The 12,212-nt window shown below is 48.6% G+C and overlaps 1 protein-coding gene across 2 annotated transcripts in view; it reads right to left on the bottom strand.

Moving 5' to 3' along the window:
• Positions 1-12,212, bottom strand: part of LOC122938744 (uncharacterized threonine-rich GPI-anchored glycoprotein PJ4664.02-like) — a 34,142-nt gene that overhangs the window by 17,600 nt on the left and 4,330 nt on the right. The window contains exon 1 of one of the 2 annotated variants that reach the window (XM_044294476.1): positions 2,369-2,440. The exons of the other annotated variant lie outside the window; for it this stretch is intronic. The gene's annotated coding sequence lies outside the window, so the exon portion shown is untranslated. Of the gene's footprint in view, positions 1-2,368; positions 2,441-12,212 lie in introns of those variants that run through there. 2 annotated transcript variants of the gene reach the window in all.

Genomic DNA, 12,212 nt, shown 5'->3' with positions numbered 1-12,212 from the left:
TATAGAAGGTGTACTCTGGGGGCGCTCCCTATAGAAGGTTTATTCAGGGGGCGCTCCCTATAGAAGGTGTACTCTGGGGGTGCTCCCTATAGAAGGTTTATTCAGGGGGTGCCCCCTATAGAAGGTGTACTCGGGGTGCTCCCTATAGAAGGTTTATTCAGGGGGCGCTCCCTATAGAAGGTGTACTCTGGGGGTGCTCCCTATAGAAGGTTTATTCAGGGGGTGCTCCCTATAGAAGGTGTACTCTGGGGGCGCTCCCTATAGAAGGTGTACTCGGGGTGCTACCTATATGTGATTTACTCAGAGAGTTCTTCATATAGAAGGTTACATGGGGAGGGGGCTGTTATATGTGGTTTACTCAAATGTTTACTCTGGGGGTGCTCCCTATAGGTTTATTCAGGGGGCGCTCCCTATAGAAGGTGTACTCTGGGGGTGCTCCCTATAGAAGGTTTATTCAGGGGGTGCCCCCTATAGAAGGTGTACTCGGGGTGCTCCCTATAGAAGGTTTATTCAGGGGGCGCTCCCTATAGAAGGTGTACTCTGGGGGTGCTCCCTATAGAAGGTTTATTCAGGGGGTGCACCCTATAGAAGGTGTACTCGGGGTGCTCCCTATAGAAGGTTTATTCAGGGGGTGCTCCCTATAGAATGTGTACTCTGGGGGTGCTCCCTATAGAAGGTTTATTCAGGGGGCGCTCCCTATAGAAGGTTTATTCAGGGGGCGCTCCCTATAGAAGGTGTACTCTGGGGGTGCTCCCTATAGAAGGTGTACTCTGGGGGTGCTCCCTATAGAAGGTGTACTCTGGGGGTGCTCCCTATAGAAGGTGTACTCTGGGGGTGCTCCCTATAGAAGGTGTACTCTGGGGGTGCTCCCTATAGAAGGTGTACTCTGGGGGTGCTCCCTATAGAAGGTGTACTCTGGGGGTGCTCCCTATAGAAGGTGTACTCTGGGGGTGCTCCCTATAGAAGGTTTATTCAGGGGGTGCACCCTATAGAAGGTGTACTCGGGGTGCTCCCTATAGAAGGTTTATTCAGGGGGTGCTCCCTATAGAATGTGTACTCTGGGGGTGCTCCCTATAGAAGGTTTATTCAGGGGGCGCTCCCTATAGAAGGTTTATTCAGGGGGCGCTCCCTATAGAAGGTGTACTCAGGGGGCGCTCCCTATAGAAGGTGTATTCAGGGGGTGCTCCCTATAGAAGGTGTACTCTGGGGGTGCTCCCTATAGAAGGTGTACTCTGGGGGTGCTCCCTATAGAAGGTGTACTCTGGGGGTGCTCCCTATAGAAGGTGTACTCTGGGGGTGCTCCCTATAGAAGGTGTACTCTGGGGGTGCTCCCTATAGAAGGTGTACTCTGGGGGTGCTCCCTATAGAAGGTGTACTCTGGGGGTGCTCCCTATAGAAGGTGTACTCTGGGGGTGCTCCCTATAGAAGGTGTACTCTGGGGGTGCTCCCTATAGAAGGTGTACTCTGGGGGCGCTCCCTATAGAAGGTTTATTCAGGGGGCGCTCCCTATAGTAGGTGTACTCTGGGGGCGCTCCCTATAGAAGGTGTACTCTGGGGGCGCTCCCTATAGAAGGTGTACTCTGGGGGCGCTCCCTATAGAAGGTGTACTCTGGGGGCGCTCCCTATAGAAGGTGTACTCTGGGGGCGCTCCCTATAGAAGGTGTACTCTGGGGGTGCTCCCTATAGAAGGTGTACTCTGGGGGTGCTCCCTATAGAAGGTGTACTCTGGGGGTGCTCCCTATAGAAGGTGTACTCAGGGGGTGCTCCCTATAGAAGGTTTATTCAGGGGGTACTTCCTATAGATAATTTACCTATGTGGTGCCTCCCATAGAATGTTTAGCAAGGCGGTGCTCCTTATACAAGGTTAACTTGGGGTGCTACCTATAGAAGAAGGTTTATTTAAGAGGTCTCTCCTATAAGATGTTTACTTGGGTGCTCCGTATAGAAGCTGTACTGGAGGGGGGGGGTAGGTTCTCCCTATACAATGTTTACTTGGGTGCTCCGTATAGAAGCTGTACTGGGGGGGGGGGGTAGGTTCTCCCTATTAAATGTTTACTTGGGTGCTCCGTATAGAAGCTGTACTGGGGGGGGGGGAGGTTCTCCCTATACAATGTTTACTTGGGGTGCTCTGTATAGAAGCTGTACTGGAGGGGGGGGGGGGGAGGTTCTCCCTATACAATGTTTCCTTTTGGGCAGGGGGGGGGCTTACATTCTTCTCGATTCTAGATGTGAACAGATATAGGGGGAGGCTCCTTATCTAGTGCAGATCTCCTTCTATACAGACAAAGGTCACACAGAGGTTCTATCGCCCCACAACCCAACCATTAAAGCCAATATCTGAGAACAGTAACAGATCAGAAGATCCCACCTTACAGATCCTGCTCTGCTGCCAGGGTCCAGTCCTGAAGAAGAAGAGCTGACAGGTCACATTTCCTGGAGGAGTACACAGCTGGTGTGGCTGCGCAGGTGGATGGCAGGTTACTCAGTACTTGTCATGGTTCCTTGATGACGCATTGTAGAAAGTGGAAGTTCAGGGAAGGAACATTAGGGTTTGGGCGGCAGGTGCACAGTCCACACATATAGAGTTTACCTTCTCTGAATGCAGTCTGCAGTGTAAAGAATGGAGGTTTTCCTTCTGGTTGCCATTATCTAGGGACTAGTGTTGAGCGAATTTGTGTTTTAAGTTCGGCATCTAAAGTTCAAGTTCAGGTTATCGAAGTATCCCGTTATGGATTCTAAATTCCGTTATGGTCCATGGTAGCGGAATCCATAACGGGATACTTCGATAACCTGAACCCGAACTTTAGACGCCGAACTTAAAACACAAGTTCACTCAACACTACAAGGGACATGTTATAGTAAAGACATGAGGATGGGACTGTGGATGCAGGTGAATGAAATCCCTTTGACCGATAAGGAGCCCAAGTGCCATAGAAACCAGTTAAGACCCCAAGAATGCCATCTCCATCTGAACACCTTGTTCCCCCTCCAGTTTCATTTCCCTAGAGTTCAGAGAGTACAGGGTGCGAGCTGTGAACGCCATTGGTGACTGATTCTCCAATTCTAATGCCTTCTATCAGATGATGTTGAACTCCTTTGCAGCTGTGGAAACCACAGAATATTAATTATCCACAGAGGCAGCAGAAGGTGATTTAATTAACCTTGAACTGTGAGACTTCCCTCTAGTGGTGGCTGTATAAATCTGTATGCAGTAATCTCCTGAGCTCCCTCTAGTGGTGGCTGTATAAATCTGTATGCAGTAATCTCCTGAGCTCCCTCTAGGGGTGGCTGTATATATCTGTATGTAGTAATCTCCTGAGCTCCCTCTAGTGGTGGCTGTATAAATCTGTATGCAGTAATCTCCTGAGCTCCCTCTAGGGGTGGCTGTATATATCTGTATGTAGTAATCTCCTGAGCTACCTCTAGTGGTGGCTGTATATATCTGTATGTAGTAATCTCCTGAGCTCCCTCTAGTGGTGGCTGTATAAATCTGTATGCAGTAATCTCCTGAGCTCCCTCTAGTGGTGGCTGTATATATCTGTATGCAGTAATCTCCTGAGCTCCTTCTAGTGGTGGCTGTATAAATCTGTATGCAGTAATCTCCTGAGCTCCCTCTAGTGGTGGCTGTGTATATCTGTATGTAGTAATCTCCTGAGCTCCCTCTAGTGGTGGCTGTATATATCTGTATGTAGTAATGTCCTGAGCTCCCTCTAGTGGTGGCTGTATATATCTGTATGCAGTAATCTTCTGAGCTCCCTCTAGTGGTGGCTGTATATATCTGTATGTAGTAATCTCCTGAGCTCCCTCTAGTGGTGGCTGTATATATCTGTATGTAGTAATCTCCTGAGCTCCCTCTAGTAGTGGCTGTATATATCTGTATGCAGTAATCTTCTGAGCTCCCTCTAGTGGTGGCTGTATATATCTGTATGTAGGAATCTCCTGAGCTCCCTCTAGTGGTGGCTGTATATATCTGTATGTAGTAATCTCCTGAGCTCCCTCTAGTGGTGACTGTATATATCTGTATGCAGTAATCTTCTGAGCTCCCTCTAGTGGTGGCTGTATATATCTGTATGCAGTAATCTCCTGAGCTCCCTCTAGTGGTGGCTCTATATATATTTATTCTCCATGTAATAAGCTCATGAGTGTTCCCTAGTGATGGCGGCAGGCAAACATGGTGTAATTATGCAACTATGTCTATGCAGGAGATTTGGAGCTTTGTATCAGAACTTTAAGCTGATGTCACACTAAAAATATAATAAAATCAAAGATTTTATAAATGATAAAATAGTTGAAGTTTTTTTCATTTTTTGCGTTTTCATTTTTCTTCCTCATTTGCCTTGAGCCATAACTCTTTTAATATTTCCGGTCACATAGCTATATGAGGGCTTATTTTTTGCGGGACAAGTTGTACCTTCTAATGCCACCATTAATTATGGCATAAAATATAGTGGGAAGTCATTAAATTTTTTTCCAAATGGGGTGGAATTAGAAAAGAAAACGCAATTCCTCCACGGTTTTTATGTGACCCATGCCCTTCATTCTCTGAGTCAGTACAATTACAACAATACTCCATATATATAGGTTTTTTATGTCTAAATAGTGTAAAAATAAATCTAAACTATGAAAATGTTTGTTTTTTTACATCACCATATTCTGACCTCTTGTAGATATCCAGAAAAATAAAAAACGGAGACAGCACGTCCAAAAAGGTGCAAAAAGTGGAATTTATTCCGGATGCAACGTTTCGGCTGCGTGTTAGCCTTTTTCAAGCATGCATATACATTCAAAGGTGGGGTTTAAATACCCACATACAAAAACAAACATTTCTCTCACCCCAGAACATGGAAACAGTATGAAATCAGACACTTTCTAACCTGTCAGTCGTCATATGTCGTCTACACCCTGCAGTGTCCATGTGGCCTCCTCTATGTAGGAGAGACCACCATGGAATGCAGGGAACGGATTACGAAACATAAATCCACCATCAGGAAAAAGAATTTGGAACAACCAGTTCCAAGGCATTTCTTGGAGGCTAAACACAATATCAGCCAATTACGTTTTCGTATCATAGACCACATACCGAGGCAAAGAAGAGGTGGCGACCGAGAAAAACTTCTGAAAAGGTGTGAACTCAAGTGGATAGACGAGTTGGACACGTTAACACCGAAGGGCATGAACATTGACTTTGCAATAACCCCTTTCTCTGAACTACATGTATTCACTTTTTATAGGTGTATAAGCACCATCGGATTTCTCTGCGCTTAACTTTTGTTTTTATCTTTTAGGTTCTCTCCCTGATACCCTTGCACTGGGACTTATGGACTCTCCACACGTTCACCTCCCCTTAATTCACTTCACCATTTCACGTGGGTAGGGTAAGATACCCATAGCATGTGTAGAGTTACAATAATCGCCTCAATATATAGAAATGTGTACACGCCATTCCATGTCAAGTCAGACCACAGCATCTGCCGATAAGTAATGATTATGCCATAGTATCCAAAGAAATTATCTGTGTAATTTGGTGCATTGTGTGAGTGTCACATAGGGATGGAGCCCTGGGACACAGTCAGAATCCATGTTCACAGGCAGCTGGGGCACACGCAAGGTTGGATTTCTGCGCATTTGTGGGGCATATTAGTTGCGCTCAGATATACTTAATGTATACATAAGGGTAGGCTTATCCTATTGCGCACATGCCCACTCCCTTTTCCCTGCCCTGTCTCCTGCATTCAGGGATACCACCGATATTGCACCTAACGTTACTGCGCATGCGCACCACATAACATTTGAGCTTTCCATCCGGAATTCGTGCCATTTATCATTATCTTCCCCCACATAGTGCGCCTAACACTGATCCTCTGCATAAATAGAGTGAAATTCATAGAGCGCACTTCTCCTGGCTCTCATACTGCAAGCAGAGTCGGGCTGGAACACATATGCGTTCCACATATGATCGGCACCGGCATCCGGAAGTCGTCCAACCGGAAGTGCCGCTTTGGAACGCAGGTGCGTTCCACGGAGGTTCGGAACCGGAAGTGACGACCTCGGCGGCTCGTTTCTGGAACGCAGGTGCGTTCCATCTGCACCTGACCTTCTTAGGCGTCCCTCATGGCTTCACATATGGCTACAACATTACACACCATGGCGTCACTCATGGCTCCAATACCTCAGGCTACCCGCCCAAGCACACTGGCACATCAGGGTTAAGGTATGTTATTACAAACTGCTGATAATAATGAAGTTAATTGCATCACAGGTCACGCCCCCTCACGTTTCTGTATGTGGGTATTTAAACCCCACCTTTGAATGTATATGCATGCTTGAAAAAGGCTAACACGCAGCCGAAACGTTGCATCCGGAATAAATTCCACTTTTTGCACCTTTTTGGACGTGCTGTCTCCGTTTTTTATTTTTCTGGATATCTACAAGTTGTTCTACTAGGGGCTTTTTACCACCCCTCCTGGAGACGAGCACCCGAAACATTATTACCAAGGAGTGCTGTCCACCCATATTTTCCATATTCTGACCTCTATGACTTTTTTTTATACTTTTGTCTACTGAGCTGTTAAGGGGCTCATTTTTTGTAGGACTATCTGTAATTTTTATTGATACCATTTTGGAGTGTGCCTGACTTTTTGATCACATTTTATTACATTTTTTTGGGTAAGAGAAGCAATGAAAAAATGGCAAATCGACCATTTTTTTCATTATGTCATTCGCCATATTGGAAAAAAAAAATTTCAACATTTTAGTAGTATGGGCGTTTTCGGTCGTGATGATACCCATGATGTTTATATTTATTGTTATTTAGGTATTTACTTTTTAATTATACGGAATAGGGGGTGATTTAAACGTTTATATTTTTTATATATTTTTAACATTTTATTTTTATTTTTTGTGATGATTTTGAAGCTCATATATGAGCCTATAAATAATGTCTTTAAATTTTTGATTTGGTTTTATCATGGATTTTTTAAATGAGATTTACACTAGAAATTGCTCATTTCTTATCCTGGCCTGCCATCTGGTCGCCAATAAGAATTGCAGCATGAACACTTAAAGCCTTGTCAGCGAGGCTTACAGTGTTCAGCGCAACTACCGGTGCACACATTGCCGCACAGGGCATCGGTAGGAAGCCCAGAAGCTTGAGCTTCCGGGTTTCTGTGCATTTAGATGCCTTTAATTACCACAATTGGCATTATTGCAGGTCACGGTAATTAGCTGCAGGTCTTTGCTATTTGAAACAGCAGAGATCTGCCGCCATGCCATGTTTACATGTCGCTCCAGTGCCGTACATGTACCGTGCTGGTAGCGAACAGTATAAATGTGGCTACACTGAAACCACAATAAAACTCATCCAGATAAAATGTATTACCTCATTCCAAGACACTGATTAACTAATTTGCCTGGGTAACCAGAAGACTTCCTGGTGATCATTACCCGGAACCTCCACCAGTCATTGTGTGAGATGTAAATTAACTATAGTCATAGTATTGTGTACATATAATGTACTACATATCACCTGCAGTCCTATGTAACACCACATATAACACAGTGAGCTCTCTTTGAGTACAGATAATGTAGTAGATGTCACCTGCAGTCCTATGTAACATCACAGATAACACAGTGATAGCTCTCTGAGTACAGATAATGTAGTAGATGTCACCTGCAGTCCTATGTAATACCACAGATAACACAGTGATAGCTCTCTGAGTACAGATAATGTAGTATATATCTCCTGCAGTCCTATGTAACACCACATGTAACACAGTGCTCTCTAAGTACAGATAATGTAGTAGATGTATGCTGCAGTCCCATGTAACACTATAGATAACACAATGATAACTCTCCGAGTACAGATAATGTAGTAGATGTCACCTGCAGTCCTATGTAACAGCACAGATAACACAGTGATAGCTCTCTGAGTACAGATAATGTAGTATATATCTCCTGCAGTCCTATGTAACACCACATGTAACACAGTGCTATCTAAGTACAGATAATGTAGTAGATGTCACCTGCAGTCCTATGTAAAACTATAAATAACACAATGATAACTCTCTGAGTACAGATAATGTAGTAGATGTTACCTGCAGTCCTATGTAACACCAAAGATAACACTGTGATAACTCTCTGAGTATTGATAATGTAGTAGATGTCACCTGCAGTCCTATGTAACAGCACAGATAACACAGTGATAACTCTCTGAGTACAGATAATGTAGTAGATGTCACCTGCAGTCCTATGTAACACCACAGATAACAGAGTCATATCTATCTCTCTGAGTACGGATGATGTATTAGATCTTATTTGCAGTCCTATGTAACTATGGCTACTTTTTGCAGTTGAGTGTTTGTTACAGAGTATCACTAATCTTATATGGTAAACACGTCAGCAGCGCACGTCTCCAATGTTCGGGACGGCACACTAGTAGCCGGACTAGTCAAACTTTCCTTCTATAGTTCAATGTTACAGTTTACTGCCAGCAAGCAGAGTCCTTGAATATAGTCAGGAAGTTACTGGGACGAGAAGGACTGGGGAGCCAGTGCAGGGAAGAGAAGGACGGGGGAGCCAGTGCAGGGAAGAGAAGGACGGGGGAGCCAGTGCAGGGAAGAGAAGGACGGGGGAGCCAGTGCAGGGAAGAGAAGGACGGGGGAGCCAGTGCAGGGAAGAGAAGGACGGGGGAGCCAGTGCAGGGAAGAGAAGGACGGGGGAGGCAGTGCAGGGAAGAGAAGGACGGGGGAGCCAGCGCTGGGAAGAGAAGGACGGGGGAGCCAGTGCAGGGAAGAGAAGGACGGGGGAGCCAGCGCTGGGAGTGAAGGACGGGGGAGCCAGCGCTGGGAAGAGAAGGACGGGGGAGCCAGCGCTGGGAGTGAAGGACGGGGGAGCCAGCGCTGGGAAGAGAAGAACGGGAGAGCCAGCGCTGGGAGTGAAGGACGGGGGAGCCAGCGCTGGGAAGAGAAGGACGGGGGAGCCAGCGCTGGGAAGAGAAGGACGGGGGAGCCAGTGCAGGGAAGAGAAGGACGGGGGAGCCAGCGCTGGGAGTGAAGGACGGGGGAGCCAGCGCTGGGAAGAGAAGGACGGGGGAGCCAGCGCTGGGAGTGAAGGACGGGGGAGCCAGCGCTGGGAAGAGAAGAACGGGAGAGCCAGCGCTGGGAGTGAAGGACGGGGGAGCCAGCGCTGGGAAGAGAAGGACGGGGGAGCCAGCGCTGGGAAGAGAAGGACGGGGGAGCCAGCGCTGCGAAGAGAATGACGGGGGAGCCAGCGATGGGAAGAGAAGGACGGGGGAGCCAGCGCTGCGAAGAGAAGGACGGGGGAGCCAGCGCTGGGAAGAGAAGGACGGGGGAGCCAGCGCTGCGAAGAGAAGGACGGGGGAGCCAGCGATGGGAAGAGAAGGACGGGGGAGCCAGCGCTGAGAAGAGAAGGACGGGGGAGCCAGCGATGGGAAGAGAAGGACGGGGGAGCCAGCGCCGGGAGTGAAGGTCGGGGGAGCCAGAGCTGGGAAGAGATGGACGGGGGAGCCAGCGCTGGGAAGAGATGGACGGGGGAGCCAGCGCTGGGAAGAGATGGACGGGGGAGCCAGCGCTGGGAAGAGAAGGACGGGGGAGCCAGCGCTGCGAAGAGAAGGACGGGGGAGCCAGCGCTGCGAAGAGAAGGACGGGGGAGCCAGCGCTGCGAAGAGAAGGACGGGGGAGCCAGCGCTGCGAAGAGAAGGACGGGGGAGCCAGCGCTGCGAAGAGAAGGACGGGGGAGCCAGCGCTGCGAAGAGAAGGACGGGGGAGCCAGCGCTGCGAAGAGAAGGACGGGGGAGCCAGAGCTGGGAAGAGAAGGACGGGGTAGCCAGCGCTGGGAAGAGAAGGACGGGGGAGCCAGCGCCGGGAGTGAAGGACGGGGGAGCCAAGAAGGACGGGGGAGCCAGCGCCAGGAGTGAAGGACGGGGAGCCAAGAAGGACGGGGGAGCCAGCGCTGGGAAGAGAAGGACGGGGGAGCCAGCGCCGGGAGTGAAGGACGGGGGAGCCAGCGTCGGGAGTGAAGGACGGGGGAGCCAGCACTGGGAAGAGAAGGACAAGGGAGCCAGTGCCGGAAGCAGGTCAGAATTTGTTTCTTTTCGCAGGTCAGCCCAAGGATGCCCAACTCCTTTAAGAATAGCAAATAAAAAAAAAGCGCCAAGTAATGCAAATATACTGATCACACACAGCAGCAAAAATAGCTGATAGTTTGCTACAATGTATTAGTGCAAGTAAAACGTATCAATCTAACCTCCAGACTGTTTATATAACCGAGAATTCTACAGACTGGATACAACTAATGGAACCCTTTTGGTTTTTTCAGGTTTAAAGGGAACCTGTCACCAACTTTATGCTGACCTCACTGAGGGCAGCATAAACTAGTGACAGAAATGCTGATCTCAGCGGGGTGTCACTCATGAGCTAACAGTAAGCGGTTGCTGAGAACCAGCATCATAATCATTGCAGCCCAGGCCTGGAAAAGAGTCAAATCTACCTGAGAAGAGTCCTGGTTATTCCTAATCTCCTGCTCTCCCGTCCATCTGCTGACGATTGGCAGTTCTCTCCGAGAGAGGTTACTGTGAGAGGTTAAGACCACAGGGAAGAGCCTCTACTATGCCAACCCCTGTTGGTGCCTTGCAAAAGTATTCATACATGGGCAGCACGGTGGCTCAGTGGTTAGCACTGGTTCCTTGCAGCGCTGGGGTCCTAGGTTCGAATCTGACTTCAAGTTAGAATATACTAAGAACTGTGTACATGACTGCCCCCTGCTGCCTGGCAGCACCCGATCTCTTACAGGGGGCTGTGATCCGCACAATTAACCCCTCAGGTGCCGCACCTGAGGGGTTAATTGTGCGTATCATAGCCCCCTGTAAGAGATCAGGTGCTGCCAGGCAGCAGCGGCCAGACCCCCCTCCCTCCCCAGTTTCAATTTCATTGGTGGCCAGTGTGGCCCCCCTCCCTCCCTCCCCAGTATTATATTCCTTGGTGGCCAGTGCGGCCCCCCTCCCTCCCTCCCCAGTATTATATTCTTTGGTGGCCAGTGCGGCCCCCCTCCCTCCCTCCCCAGTATTATATTCTTTGGTGGCCAGTGCGGCCCCCCTCCCTCCCTCCCCAGTATTATATTCTTTGGTGGCCAGTGCGGCCCCCCTCCCTCCCTCCCCAGTATTATATTCTTTGGTGGCCAGTGCGGCCCCCCTCCCTCCCTCCCCAGTATTATATTCTTTGGTGGCCAGTGCGGCCCCCCTCCCTCCCTCCCCAGTATTATATTCTTTGGTGGCCAGTGCGGCCCCCCTCCCTCCCTCCCCAGTATTATATTCATTGGTGGCCAGTGCGGCCCCCCTCCCTCCCTAGTATTATATTCATTGGTGGCCAGTGCGGCCCCCCCTAATTAAAATCACCCCCCCCCCCCCCCATCATTGGTGGCAGCGGAGAGTTCCGATCGGAGTCCCAGTTTAATTTATTTGATTGACCAACACAAAGTACAAGTCTTTGTGACGTGAAAGGAAAATGATACAAGGTTTTAAAAAAATGTAATAAATAAAAATCTGGACAGTGCGGTTTGCATTTGTATTCAGCCCCCCGAGTCAATACTTTGTAGGACCTCCTTTTGCTGCAGTCTTCTGGGCTGGACTTCAGCACCCTGAATGAGTAGAAATATAAATGTATAAAACACAAGTTTTACTGAATCTTTTCCCGTAAATCGTATATCAATCTGCGCACTGGCCACCTGTACGCCCTGTGTATTTCCGATCACCGCCACTCGGAGGGCGGTGATCACAACCCGGTGCCTGCTCAAATCATTGAGCAGGCACCTTGGCTAAATGCGTGAAGCCACCGTGTCGGCGATCGCCGCAAACCGCAGGTCAATTCAGACCTGCGGTTTGCGACTTTTCACTGTTGCGGCGGCGACTGGAGGCGGTGCTATCAGGTCCCCATGCGGCTGTAGGGGGGGGGGGGGGGGGACACGATTGCATGGAAGGCAGCGCGATGCCTTCCTGTGACGAGCCTGTGAGATCAGGCCCCCTGGATTTTACAGGCCAGAAGCTGTATGAGTAATACACACAGTATTACTCATACAGCCAATGCATTCCAATACAGAAGTATTGGAATGCATTGTAAAGGATTAGACCCCCAAAAGTTGAAGTCCCAAAGTGGGACAAAAAATTAAGTGAAAAAAAAGTTGAAAAAATAAAGTTTTCC

Source organism: Bufo gargarizans, chromosome 5 (genome assembly GCF_014858855.1).
Source record: "Bufo gargarizans isolate SCDJY-AF-19 chromosome 5, ASM1485885v1, whole genome shotgun sequence".
In the NCBI taxonomy this organism is placed as follows: Eukaryota; Metazoa; Chordata; class Amphibia; order Anura; family Bufonidae; genus Bufo; species Bufo gargarizans.
The sequence above is the reverse complement of the archived record's forward strand: the minus strand, read 5'-3'. Positions and strand labels throughout refer to the sequence as shown.